This window comes from Rhinolophus ferrumequinum, assembly GCF_004115265.2.
Source record: "Rhinolophus ferrumequinum isolate MPI-CBG mRhiFer1 chromosome 5 unlocalized genomic scaffold, mRhiFer1_v1.p scaffold_110_arrow_ctg1, whole genome shotgun sequence".
Classification (NCBI taxonomy): Eukaryota; Metazoa; Chordata; class Mammalia; order Chiroptera; family Rhinolophidae; genus Rhinolophus; species Rhinolophus ferrumequinum.
The window spans coordinates 2,060,453-2,072,545 of NW_022680355.1; the positions used below are offsets into that span (position 1 = coordinate 2,060,453).

General features: G+C 41.9%; 1 protein-coding gene across 1 annotated transcript in view; it reads right to left on the reverse strand.

The window, feature by feature from the left end:
• ITGA8 (integrin subunit alpha 8) overlaps nucleotides 1-12,093 on the reverse strand; it is a 193,911-nt gene that overhangs the window by 180,688 nt on the left and 1,130 nt on the right. The window lies entirely within an intron of this gene.

Below are 12,093 nucleotides of genomic sequence, written 5' to 3' on the forward strand. Positions count from 1 at the left end.
TCTGTTAAAACTAATGAGGGAGAAACTTGTGTCTAGTGCAAGTAAAACATCATATGCAAGCAGCGCCTGGCCTCCGAGCAGACTGTGCCCAAGAAACCAGTTTTTATGGGTTGTATGGAACTTGGAACATATTTTTTGATAGGAACAAATGTGATTGTCAAAAGGCCAGCCCACCTGGCTTGCTCGCAATGGCCTCATGGTGGAGCAGTTACCATAAAGCCCAGCCATGACGGTAGTGGTGCTTCTGAGGGCAGTGCTCCGACCCCACTTGGGTTGCACTCTACTCCCTGGCTGCAGTGGATTGGGGTCCCCTCCCTTGACTGTTCCATAGGGACGTGGCACAGTGTGCAGAAGGTTGTTGAAGGGTGAGAGTAGGCAAGGACTCACATCTGGAAGGGAACAGGATGAGAGGCCGTGAGAGGGGACGAGAGCATGATAGCAGGGGATGAGAAAGTCAGTGGGCTCCTGACAGCCCACGTCCTAAGGGCTCTGCTCGTGACTGTTTCCTTTTAAAACGTCTTATCTTCGAGGACGACATCAAAGATGCAGAATTTGCCTAAGGTCACTTCATAGACAAAGGACACGATGGGGGCATTAATTCAATTCCAAGAATTAGGGGAGGTATTCCAGCCTTGGGCTCTTCTGATACAGTGAACTCTAATTTTATTGGAAATCTCAGAGTTTTGGGTATTGGAATCTTCAGCAGTTACGGCTCTCAGAAAGAAAGGTCAAATTTGAATAGATATCAACATTACTTTGACATGAACATCACTGTAAAAAAGGCCTCATTATAATTTATCCTTTCATCCAAGGCAAACAAAGTTCGAATTCTCGTTGAAATGTGAGCAAAGTTAAAATTTTCTTTTTATTATTTGTAAATTTTCATTTAGTTTTTTTATCAACAATTATTTATTTATTTATTTATTTATTTATTTATTTATTTATTTATTTATTTATTTGTTTTTATTAGTTTCAGGTGCACAAGACAAAGTAATACTTAGACGTTTATCATTTATATCCCTCACACTGTGTGAACCTCCCTCCCCCATCCACTACCCCTCTGACATCGCACAGAGCCATTACATTTCCACTGTCTCTATTCCTAATGCTGTACTCCGCTTCTTGTAAGTATATACATACATATATATACATATATATAAAATTCTAGTTGGCATTCATTATTGTTCGGCTTCAGCTTCAGGTGTACAGTGCAGTGATCAGGAATTTTCATTTAGTTTTATTTCAGGAAATACAGATTAATTTTTCCACGAAAAACATAACTACGTATCTTTATATAATTTATGTGAACACGAACCATGTACAATGAAATTATATAATGATCAAGATTCACTGCTCTACAGGAATGAAAGTTCAGGCATCAATTATGGGTCCACTTATAATGTGATGGATGGCTTTCGAAAAGAGCTGGAGATTTTCAGCAGCATTCAAAATGATGACTTTAGGATACATTTCATTTGAAAGTACACAATGCCTCAGTTTGAAGATGACAAATACAAAATTTACATATATTTGTGGGGTTTTAAATCTATGACTTAGCAGTTTATTAAAGAGAGATGTAGTTGTAAATATATAATTTATAGAAACGTGTTTATATATATTATAATATTTATATTATAGGTATTATTTAAAGGGAAGTATATGTAATTACCCAAGCTGATAATAATATTCCCTGGTAATTAAATTATTATGTCTTGCTATGACACTTGGTCCTGATAGCTGTTAATGAAAAAAATATAATGTGTAAGCTCTTAAGATTGAAAACTCTATTTTCCACGTTCACTGAATCTCTCTAGAGACTCAATCTTTTGCTGTCCATCTTTTATATATGTTATAATCTATTCTGCTTCCTGACAGGGTCGGTATTCCCTGGGAGTCTAGTTACCTTTCTTCTTTTTGTCTTCTACTACTTCCACCTACTCAGTATTCTACAACTCAATAGTCATTCTCCTCAGGCGTTATTCTCTTTATCCTTTGCTACTCTTCTGAATTCTTTCTCCTATTCCCGTGTAATAATCTTTGCTCACTTTACCAGATTTCTGTTTATCACAGCCTTCCTGAAAGTCCTTCATGCTCCAATCTCCTTTCTCGGCAAGAAAGAACCAATGACATAATGACGGGATATGCATTGCCTGAGCACCTTCGGTGGATGTTAGGCGGTATGCTAGTTGCTGGGGATAAGATATGCAGCCTCTGACCTCAAGGAATGACAATCCAGGCTGATTAAGCAGCCTGGTAAGATCATCCAGGGCCTGTCCCTCCACCAGGAAGAGACAGAGCTGTTGTGACCGAGTAGTTTGGGAGTTACCCACTCTGCCACATTTACCTATCAGATATGTCCGTGAGCGTTGTTGGGTGCTAAGGAAAGATGCCATTCCCCAGTCTCCTTTTACAGAGGGGCAAGCAGATGTGCGTAGATGGTGGCTATTATAACATATAAATACATTCCTTAAAAAATTAATCACTCTGAACACATTCCAATTTTTTCTGGCCAAAAAAATTCCCATTCCTTTTTGACTACTCTAAGTATGTGTGAGCACTTGGAGGAAAATTACTTTGGACTTGGTTTCATCAGCCCATCTTAACCAGTGTTCATTGAGCCCAGGTTGATAGGTGCCAGATTCTGGGGACAAAACAGAACAAGACAAAGACTCTGCCCTCAGGCATTCGCAATCTACTGGACAGAGAGCAGATGGGGGATCCTTTACACTGTCCCTTCCCTCATTCCTCTCAGGCCTGGTCTGACTTCCTGCCGAAGTCAAACAAGTCCTGTAGCTGGTTTGGTTTTGCTGAGTGGACTCAAATTTGAACTCCTAATTTCAAAGCCTCCAGGGTGGGATGAGGTCCCTTGCAGTGGCTCACTCAGCGGCAATCACGATAGCATCTCTGCTACTGGGATGCATTTTATGGGCTATGTGTGGATTGCTTTTCAATCCGGAGATGGTGGTAAAGCTGACTACCCTGAACTGAGTCACAGCATATTGTTTGGCCAAATTCTTCTACAGGACAGACTGTCTCGTTTGTGTGTACTCCTGTGAAACCCATAAAGGTGGACGTGGATCCATAATATCACTAAGAGTTTTTTCCAGAGATATTTTAATTAGATTTCTGGGAAAGCAATGGTAAGCAAAGCCTAGGCTACAACCTTCAAAGCATTTAAAAGGGAATATCCCAGCAGAGCGGGTTTGAGCTGTGTAAGCTTCCATGCCTCCCCTCCCCCTAATGCAGCGTGTCCTTGCTCCAGTGGATTGCGAATGTGACACACGTCCCTCTATCCTCATGCAGGACCCTGTGTAACATGCACTGGAAACAAGGATATTCTTCAAATGCTCCTATTGGGCTTCTCATTTTTTCCAACACTGTGATTTCCAGAAGGAATGACTATCGTCTGGCCGATTGGTATCTTACTGGTTTGGGGTTTATCCCTACCTCGTTGTTTTAGCCACCCCTATACAAACCTGGGAAAAGGAGGACACCCCGTTACGGACTGCCTATACCTGCTACTCTCTGGTGCATAAGGAGGTTGACTAGGTGCCCACTCATCACTGTGATGGTTAATTTTACGTGGTCAACTTAGCTGGGCTTTGGTCCCCAGTTATTTGGTGAAACATTATTCTGGGTGTGTCTTGGAGGGTGTATTTTTTTGTTTGTTTTTTTGTGGTGTGTTTTTTTTTGCCACGTTTTTTTTTTCAATTATCGTTGACATACTACATTAGTTTCAGGTGTACAACAGTGACTAGGCATTTATATAACTTACAAAGCGATCACCCCGACAAGTCTAGTACTGTACCTGACACCATACAGTTATTACAGTATTATTGACTATATTCCCTATTCTGTACTTTACATCGTCGTGACGATTTTGTAGCTGCTAATTTGTACTTCTTAATCCCTTCTCCTTTGTCATCCAGCCCTCCCAAGCCCCCACCCATCTGGTAACCATTAGTTTGTTCTCTGTATCTATGGGTTTGTTTCTGTTTTGTTTGTTTTGTTTTTTTGAGTCCACATATAAGTGAAATCATATGGTATTTGTCTTTCTCTGTCGGACTTATTTCACTTAGCAGACTATGTGAGGCTGTTTTTGGATGAGCTCAGCATTTAAAGTGGTGGAGTCTGAGTAAAGCAGATCCCTCCCCATTATGTGAGTGGGCCTCACCTAATCAGTTGAAGGCCTCCATAGCAGAAAAGACTAACTTGCCCCAAGCTGGAGGGAAGTCTGCCAGCAGACACCCTTTGTACTTGTACTGCAACAAGGACTCTTCCTTAGTCTCCAGGCGGCTTGCCCACCCTGCAGATTTTGGTCTTGCCAGTCTCTATAATTGTGCAAGCCAATTCCTTAAAATACATCTATCTATTGATCTATCTATAGCGCACACACACACACACACACACACACACACACACCCCTACACACACCTACCTACACCTACCTTATAGTTTCTGTTCTCTGGAGAACTCTGGCTAATATACTTGGTCAGCAGATATACTTGGTGGGCTATTAAGGTCCTTTCACAGGGAATCCTTAGGCCCCCAAACTTTGGTGATGCTGTAGCTTTAACAGTGGTAGCTTATATATAATGACCCATCCCTGACATGAAAAGGCAAACATGGAAGTTAGAGGGCGCAGAAGAGAATATGGAGAAAGGGTGGTTCTTCGTAGCCATGAAGGGAGGCTCCTTGTGCCATGTACCTTGTGCCATGACAACACCCCAGCTGGCCACTGGGTCCATTTAAACATTAAATGTGACCCAACAAGATTTTTAGTGGCCTTATATATGCCATGACATTACATGATGTTGCCAACTAGTGAATATGTCCGTGGACGGACTGATGTAGTTAGAAGAATTTGGACATTTGGAATCCATGCTCCTCTTGATTAAACTGAAAACACCAGGAACTTTAAGATGAAATGAGACCTACCTATCAAAGAAGGAAGTGGTAGCAACAATAAACTATCAACCAGCTACTCTACCCACACTCCCAAGGAGGACATTTTCAAGGGTGAGTGGCAAAGGAGATGTTACTAAATCTCCTTGTACCCTGGCTGGACCGCTGCAGGAACACAGTTTTTTTTTCCTTGCTTTCCCTATGGGAATATCCTCCAGAAGAAGTTGACTATCTTAATTGACATGTTTCCGGCAGTGGTCTCATTTTTTAAAGGGCTCTGTCTGCTTTCTTCTAGGGTCTATCACTCCTCCTTCTGCCCCTGCCCTTCCGCTGTTATTAGAGTTGAGCTTTCTTTTCACTGGTGGTTCCTGTTCTGACAGTGAGTGTGTATAAGCCATTGCTCTATTTACTCAGGTCTGGTCAGAAGAGTGGTGACTCAAATCCTATTGATGTCACCTTATTTAACTTAGCAAATGAAATACTTAGGAATAAGAGAGATACCTGGCTAGGTCAAGCTGACCAAAGAAGGCTTATCCCTGATTGACTATATATTTTTAAACATTTAAAATATAGTATATAACTTTAAACGTGTGCACCTCTATGACTTTCACTTATCTTCTAAGAAAGATAATCAAAATAGTATCCTTTGGGAAATGCTTGAGCACAGACTAAAATTTATTCTTTCCTCTTGTACTCCCTAAAGTGAAATAATCCGAAACACATTTTGAAGTCTTTGTTAATTAGCTGCATAGCGAGGGCACATTTATCTTCCACTAATTACTAAATCAGCTGCCACCCTGTTTGTTAAGAAGTCTTCTGCCTTCTCAGGTCCCCTAAGCATAGAACATCTCCACAGATTACGAGCTGGCCCCTTGTATCTTCACAGTTTAACTGACCACATAATATCAACATTCAGTCCTCATTTTGTATCCCAATTTTGTTGAGGATTGTTCTAGAACAGTAGTTCGCTACCTTGACTATGCCTCAGAATCACTTGTGGAGTTTTAAAAATGTTCGTGTGCCCAAGTTCCTCCCCTGAATTTCCTGATCTGGTAGATCTAGGATGAGGCCCAATGGTCTGTCGTCTTCACAGGTGATTTTGTTGTCAGACCCAATAGTCAACTGTTCCAGACCTTCCCAGTCTGGTTCCCACAGCCCACTGTATATAGACTCTCAGCCACATGGATTGTATCAATTGATACTAAATGAGAACTCCAGAATAGCACCTCTTACTAAGAACGACATATGCTCTGTGTACTCACAACAGAATTCAGTTGTAATGACTCACCATCGTTCACTGGCCAGAACACTCCCTTTAGTATCAGTTATTGTTCCGCTCCTGCTGGTCCCCTGCCATCCCTGGCACCACTGTTACCCTAACAGCTGGTCGCGATTAAGGAAGCTGTCACCATATACATATAAAGATTTCTGTAACTGGTGCTGGGCCCTGGGGGAGGGAGTTGGAGATTTGTGAGTTTAGGCTCACCTCCAGACACAAGGTGCATTCTGCCCAAGGCAGCTGCTGGAACCACAACTTCTGACCCTCCAAGGTACCAAGAGATGCTATTCTGGAGGTCTTCACACCCCAGGCATTCTATTAATGCTTATCCAGCTCATCAAGACTCACGAGTCCCTTCTCTGCCTCAGATCCCTAAGTGTGTGTTCTGGGCAACCAATGGCATTAACAGTCAGCTACCGGGGAGTGTGTGGGTCAGAGAGGTCGGTGAGGGAACTGTTCTCCCACCTCAGAAATCTTCTAGAGCATATTAGAGTCTGCCCTGCGTAATCCTTCCTAGGGAAGCAATATGTCTCCCCTCCTGGTAGGAAAGAGTTTGGCCTGGTGGGAGGTGATACGTAAGCTTAGTGAGCCCCTTTTGTGATGCATCCCACTAACACGCAAGGGTAGAGTTTTTTAAAATAAAAGATACTGCAACTATTTTCTTAGACTTTGGGCAATGTCCCCAGACTCAGGTTCAAATCTTTTCACTTACCCCAGCTTCCTTAGCGTCCAGTTGATGGTCACCCTCGCATCTGTATTTTCTCTCCACCTCTTTTCTCTTTCTCCAATCCTAGCCTCTTTGGATTGCGTTTCTGATTGGATGGTCTTCAGGGTTCTGATTTCAATTCCTCTCAAAGATATCGCTTCTTGAGTCTTTCATGGTCAAGCGACCTTTCCCCCAGCACCCTTCCTGGGTTCCTGGGATGAAAACATCACAGCTGAGGGGGTAGGTGCAGGGGCTAGACCGAAAGCATCCAGCAAGACTCAGTAAGATAAACCACTGCCAGCATGTAGGGAAGACGCTACAGAAGAATACCTAGCCCCAGTGGGCTTCCTCCCTCTCCCCCCCAGCTGTTACCACTAATGCTGAGCTATTTCTTAATTGCTTGGTCATTATTTATAATAATTCATGACTTCCTGTCTGGTTTCTTTCATCTTACTAATTGGTAGCTCTTTGAGAAGAAGAATAATATGCTATGTCTACCGTGTGTCCCCACACAGTAGTATATCTGGTATGGCTTTTTACATGGAAGGAGGTGCCAAATAAACATTAATACATTTAAACACTGAGGAATAGACAGATATACATAACTAGTGCTATTTTATATACAAAGATAGAAATAAATGAGATGGGTTCAGAGACATTTCTGTGATCTTAAATGGAATGTACTAGTTGAATAGTTGGAGGCCTCTAGAAAGAGTCATTGACAAATAGGAAGAATCTAGGAGGTGGGCAGGTGTCTCACAAATCCAACAAAAGGATTTATTGAGAATGGCTGAACTCATACTCTGAAATGAAAGCTCTGTGCAATTACAATTGACTATAGATTTTTCAAGGTCTCTTCCCCCAAAGCTATAAGGAACATATAATGGGTTGTGATAAGAGTCTTCAGTTCTTCCTCTTTCATGAACCTGTGATTGCATTAAGCAGGGTGGGCTGGAGACTCGTCTGGAATCTTCTTTTTTCCAGGCCACTTTGTTCTGCTGCACCACCTGCTCTATGACATATTTTTTTTTCTTTAAAGTCTCTATAACTAAGTACAGAAAATAACTAGCCTTTGCTCACGTCGTTGCTCCCCGAACAGTCTGTAAGTGATGAATCTTTATGAATTGATTAGGGAAGATTTTATTTCTCCCGGTGTATTCTGCAAATGCTGGCTAGACTCTTTAAAGTGATGTTGCATTCCTCGTTTTCTCTCTACCTAGACTACACTGCATGTAGATTCTCTTTGCAGGCTTTGACTTGGAGAATGTTCCCAGGCTTTATTCTCTTTGGGCAATGAGGATCTTTGTGCAGGAACTAACTGACTCTTTGCAGTTGTTTCAAACAGCTTTGGCTGGTGCATTTTCTGCTTGGCATCTGAGCTGAAAATGGACTTTCCTCTGTGCTGCCGTGACACTCCTGTGTCTCAGAATCACACAGCTTCGCAGCATGGTCACCATCCATCCACTTACCTTGGGTTTCGTGGCCTGCGGAAGCTGTGGTTCACAGGATGAGGGGGTGTGGGGGGTGCTGCTGTTTGCAGTTGGAGATGAAGGTTGTTTGACGATGGGAGAGAGGAGTACCTAGTAAAGATCCCTGGAATCCATGATCGGTTTCATTGGATCTAAACAATACATCCGATTCAATCAATTTTAGGGCCAGTGATAGGTTCTAGTGATGAGGGAAGCATAACAAAAAACAGACCAAGGGAATATTTTTCTTTCTAGGTGGGAGATAAAATAGGAGGAGGCAGAGGCGAGGAGGCTGGTGGTGACATCATTCCAGGAGAATGTGGAAGTGGGCTCTGTGTGAGTTAATGAGCTGCCTTTGTGACAGTCCTTTCCATGACAGCTCAATGGCCTACACTCACTGGCTCATTCCATCGTGGGTCCTGTAGTGAGCATGAACCCCAGCACCTCGCTTCCGGTACAGGTGTTACAGGCTGGCTGCTCCCCAGGTCGGCATATTTTCCTCTCGACTTTCTACCACCAGTGTCTAGAACTTTGCCTGCTGCCAGGCTATATGTCTCTTCAAGGACTCGTGTCACTTTCTCTGTGCTGCAGTACAATGAAAATAAGGCTGCGTCTTCCCTTGGGGGCTATTCTATATACATCTAGGACAGCTCCTCTAAAATTTATAATAGTGGACAGAAAACGAGTTTTTCATGACTTCTTAAAAAAAAAATCTACCTTTTCAGTTTGCATGTGGAAGGGCCTGGGGATTGGTGAGGCAGTGACAAAGGAGCGACCACTTGGAGATGCAGGGGTTTGGCGACATAGGAGGAGTATGTTCTGGTACAGTCTGGCTTTTGTTTTTGTTTTTTGACAGCAGTGAAGCCCAAAGCACAGTCTGCTTTTTAGCTATAATTGATGGGAAAAAAAGACCTTTTGTCTTGGGCAAAGCCAGAGAGGAATATATATAGCAGTAATGTAATCCCAGATACTTGATTTGGGCTCTGTAAGTAAGGCCGAGTGATAAGCACAAATTCTCTATAGAGGGGGTTGAGGCAATACATTGAGAAGGCTGGAAACTGGGCTCGATTCAAAAGACAGGATTTTGAACACCTCTGGAATTGCGGCCAAATTGGCCCTCGTCATGTAGGTGCGCCATTGAAATCAGGGCATGAGTTTCTGGAAAAGGCCAAGTTACAGGGCTATGTCTCTGTTTTCATGAGGACCTGGCCCTCAGCTGTGTCTGCTGTGTGTGTGTCTGTGTGTCTGCGTTTTGAGTGTAGCCCTAAGAAGCCAACTTAGGGAATCCGAGGCTATCTTGTGTGCTTCCAGTTTCAAAGAAAATTGTTTTTTTTTCTCTGAACAACTCAGACATTCTAAATCTCACGTGGTAGTATTCGAAAGTACAGTACCTGGAAAGACTGTAATAAAGCCATTAACAGCTTGCTGGCACTAAACAGGGAAATGCAAGACGACCCCACTGGTGCTGAAGAACCTTTGTGTGGATTGCTAAGCTTTTCAGTCACATTGAGAGGCTGCCCCACGGTTTGGTCTTCACAGATACGTGTTTGCCCTGCCGCTTGCAGCTCCTTGGGTACTTAAAGAATAATGAAAATATCTTTTTTTTTTTTTTTTGGTCTCTTTAAAGTTCTTGGATACTCTCTCCTATGCAGCGAAAAGATACTTCAAAGTATGTATTTAAGTTAGGAACACTTTGAATGTTAAGGACATTAAATAAATAAGAATAAAAACCCCTCGATTTAAGTAGCAATCACAACATCTATGTTTATGCTGTTACGTTCATGACATAATCACATAATCCTAGCAACTGATGGACATGGTTTTAACACAAAAGTCATACTTAGTCTTAGCAATGATGACCTCACAAATGTCATTGTATTACATGGAGCAGAAATATGGAAAATCTCCACTTTTTACCAAGCACTAAAAACATTGCATACTAATACAACTGCATAACTTGCCTTTTATTAAACCACTTATGTTGTCTTTTTCATGCTAATTGTCAAGGCATTATAGCGCAGACCATATGCACAGGGAACATTGCTTTAGTGCTGGTAAATTGATCCCATATCGTGTTTGGGGCCAGAAGAATTTCTCATATTTTAAGAGCTGCTAATATTTGACTCAGCCTATAGTTTGGAAATTATATTCCATAGCTATTAATAGTTCTGGAGGCTGTATTCAAGGTTTTAAAAAATGTCAAATTGGAATAAATGTGTTTTTTTTTTCCTTCTAAAACCAACACCTACATTTATGGAAAAAGAGTATACAACTAAGCATAGCAAAGAAAATAAAAGGAATCTATAACAATTCCTTCCCAGAATTAAGTCCTATTAAAACCTTGGTGCCCCTTCCTCCAGGTCCCTTGCTGTATGTAGGTATGTAATAGGGTGACCAGCCACTCCAGTTTGCTGGCTGAGGAGTTTCCTGGGATAGCTGGGCAAACTGGGAGAGTTGGTTTGTGTAGATCAGGGGTGTCCAAACTTTTTTCAACATTTTTCACCAAGGGCCATGTGCGGTAAAATACACAAACAGCCGGGACACTCATTCGAGGTGAAGTCCGTATTGCCTCACCTGGTTTATTTAATAAACTAAATATATTTTTGGAGTTTGCTGCGGGCCAAATAAAAAATGGATCGCGGGCCGCAGTTGGCCTGTGGGCTGCAGTTTGGACACCCCTGCTGTAGATGCACTTGTGCATGAGCACGCACGCACAGTAATAAATAAAACCATTTTTATTAAAAACTTCAAGTGCAGGGACAACACGAAGCTCTTTACATGCATTATCCTTATGCTCAATTTTCAAGAAGTAAACTATAGCTTAGAGAGGCGTTTTTTTCATTAGTGTCCTTTAATATCCTAAGTCAGTTTTTCCATTGAGGCAGGGTAGTGATGTAAGCTCTTTGTCAGCCCCCTAGTGTCATGTGCCATATACCGACATTTCGGTCAAGATGGAGCAAATACATGACGACAGTGGTCCCGTAAGATTACAGTGCAGCTAAAAAATTCCTGTCACCCAGTGACATCGTAACCATGGTAACATCATAGCGCAACACATTACTCACGTGTTTGTGGTGACACTGGTGTACACAAACTTGCACTGCCACTCACATAAAAGTATAGCAGATACAATTATGTACGGTACGTAGTACTTGATAATAATCGACTCTGTTACTTGTTTGTGTATTTAGTGTACTATACTTTTTATTGTTATTTTAGAGTCTGCTCTTTCTGCTTATAAAAGGTTTGCAGTAATTCAGTATGCCATGTTATGCTGGCAGCAGCCTCATACTTCTACTTACCATGTCTTTTGATTGCAATATTTTCTCTTGTGCTTGAGTTAGTCTCGTGCTGTTTTGTACAGTCACAGGCTGTATAGGCCTGTAGTCTCGGTGCTCTCGGCTGTACCACAGAGCTTGGGTGTGTGGTGAGCTAGAACATCCAGGGTTGTATAAGTGCCCTGTGACGTTAACCCAGCTACTGAATCCCCTAATAGTGCATTTCTCCGAATGTATCCCCATGCATGACAGTGTATGTATTTTTCTAGTATATATATATTTTTTAATTTTACTTACAATTTTCTATATATAGAAATTATAAGACCAGAAACCATGAAACTCCTAGAAGAAAACATAGGGAGTAAGTTCCTTGACATTGGTCTTGGCGATTATTAGTATATAGAAACCCAACACAATTTTATAAATTGATTTTGTATCCTGAAACATTACTGAATA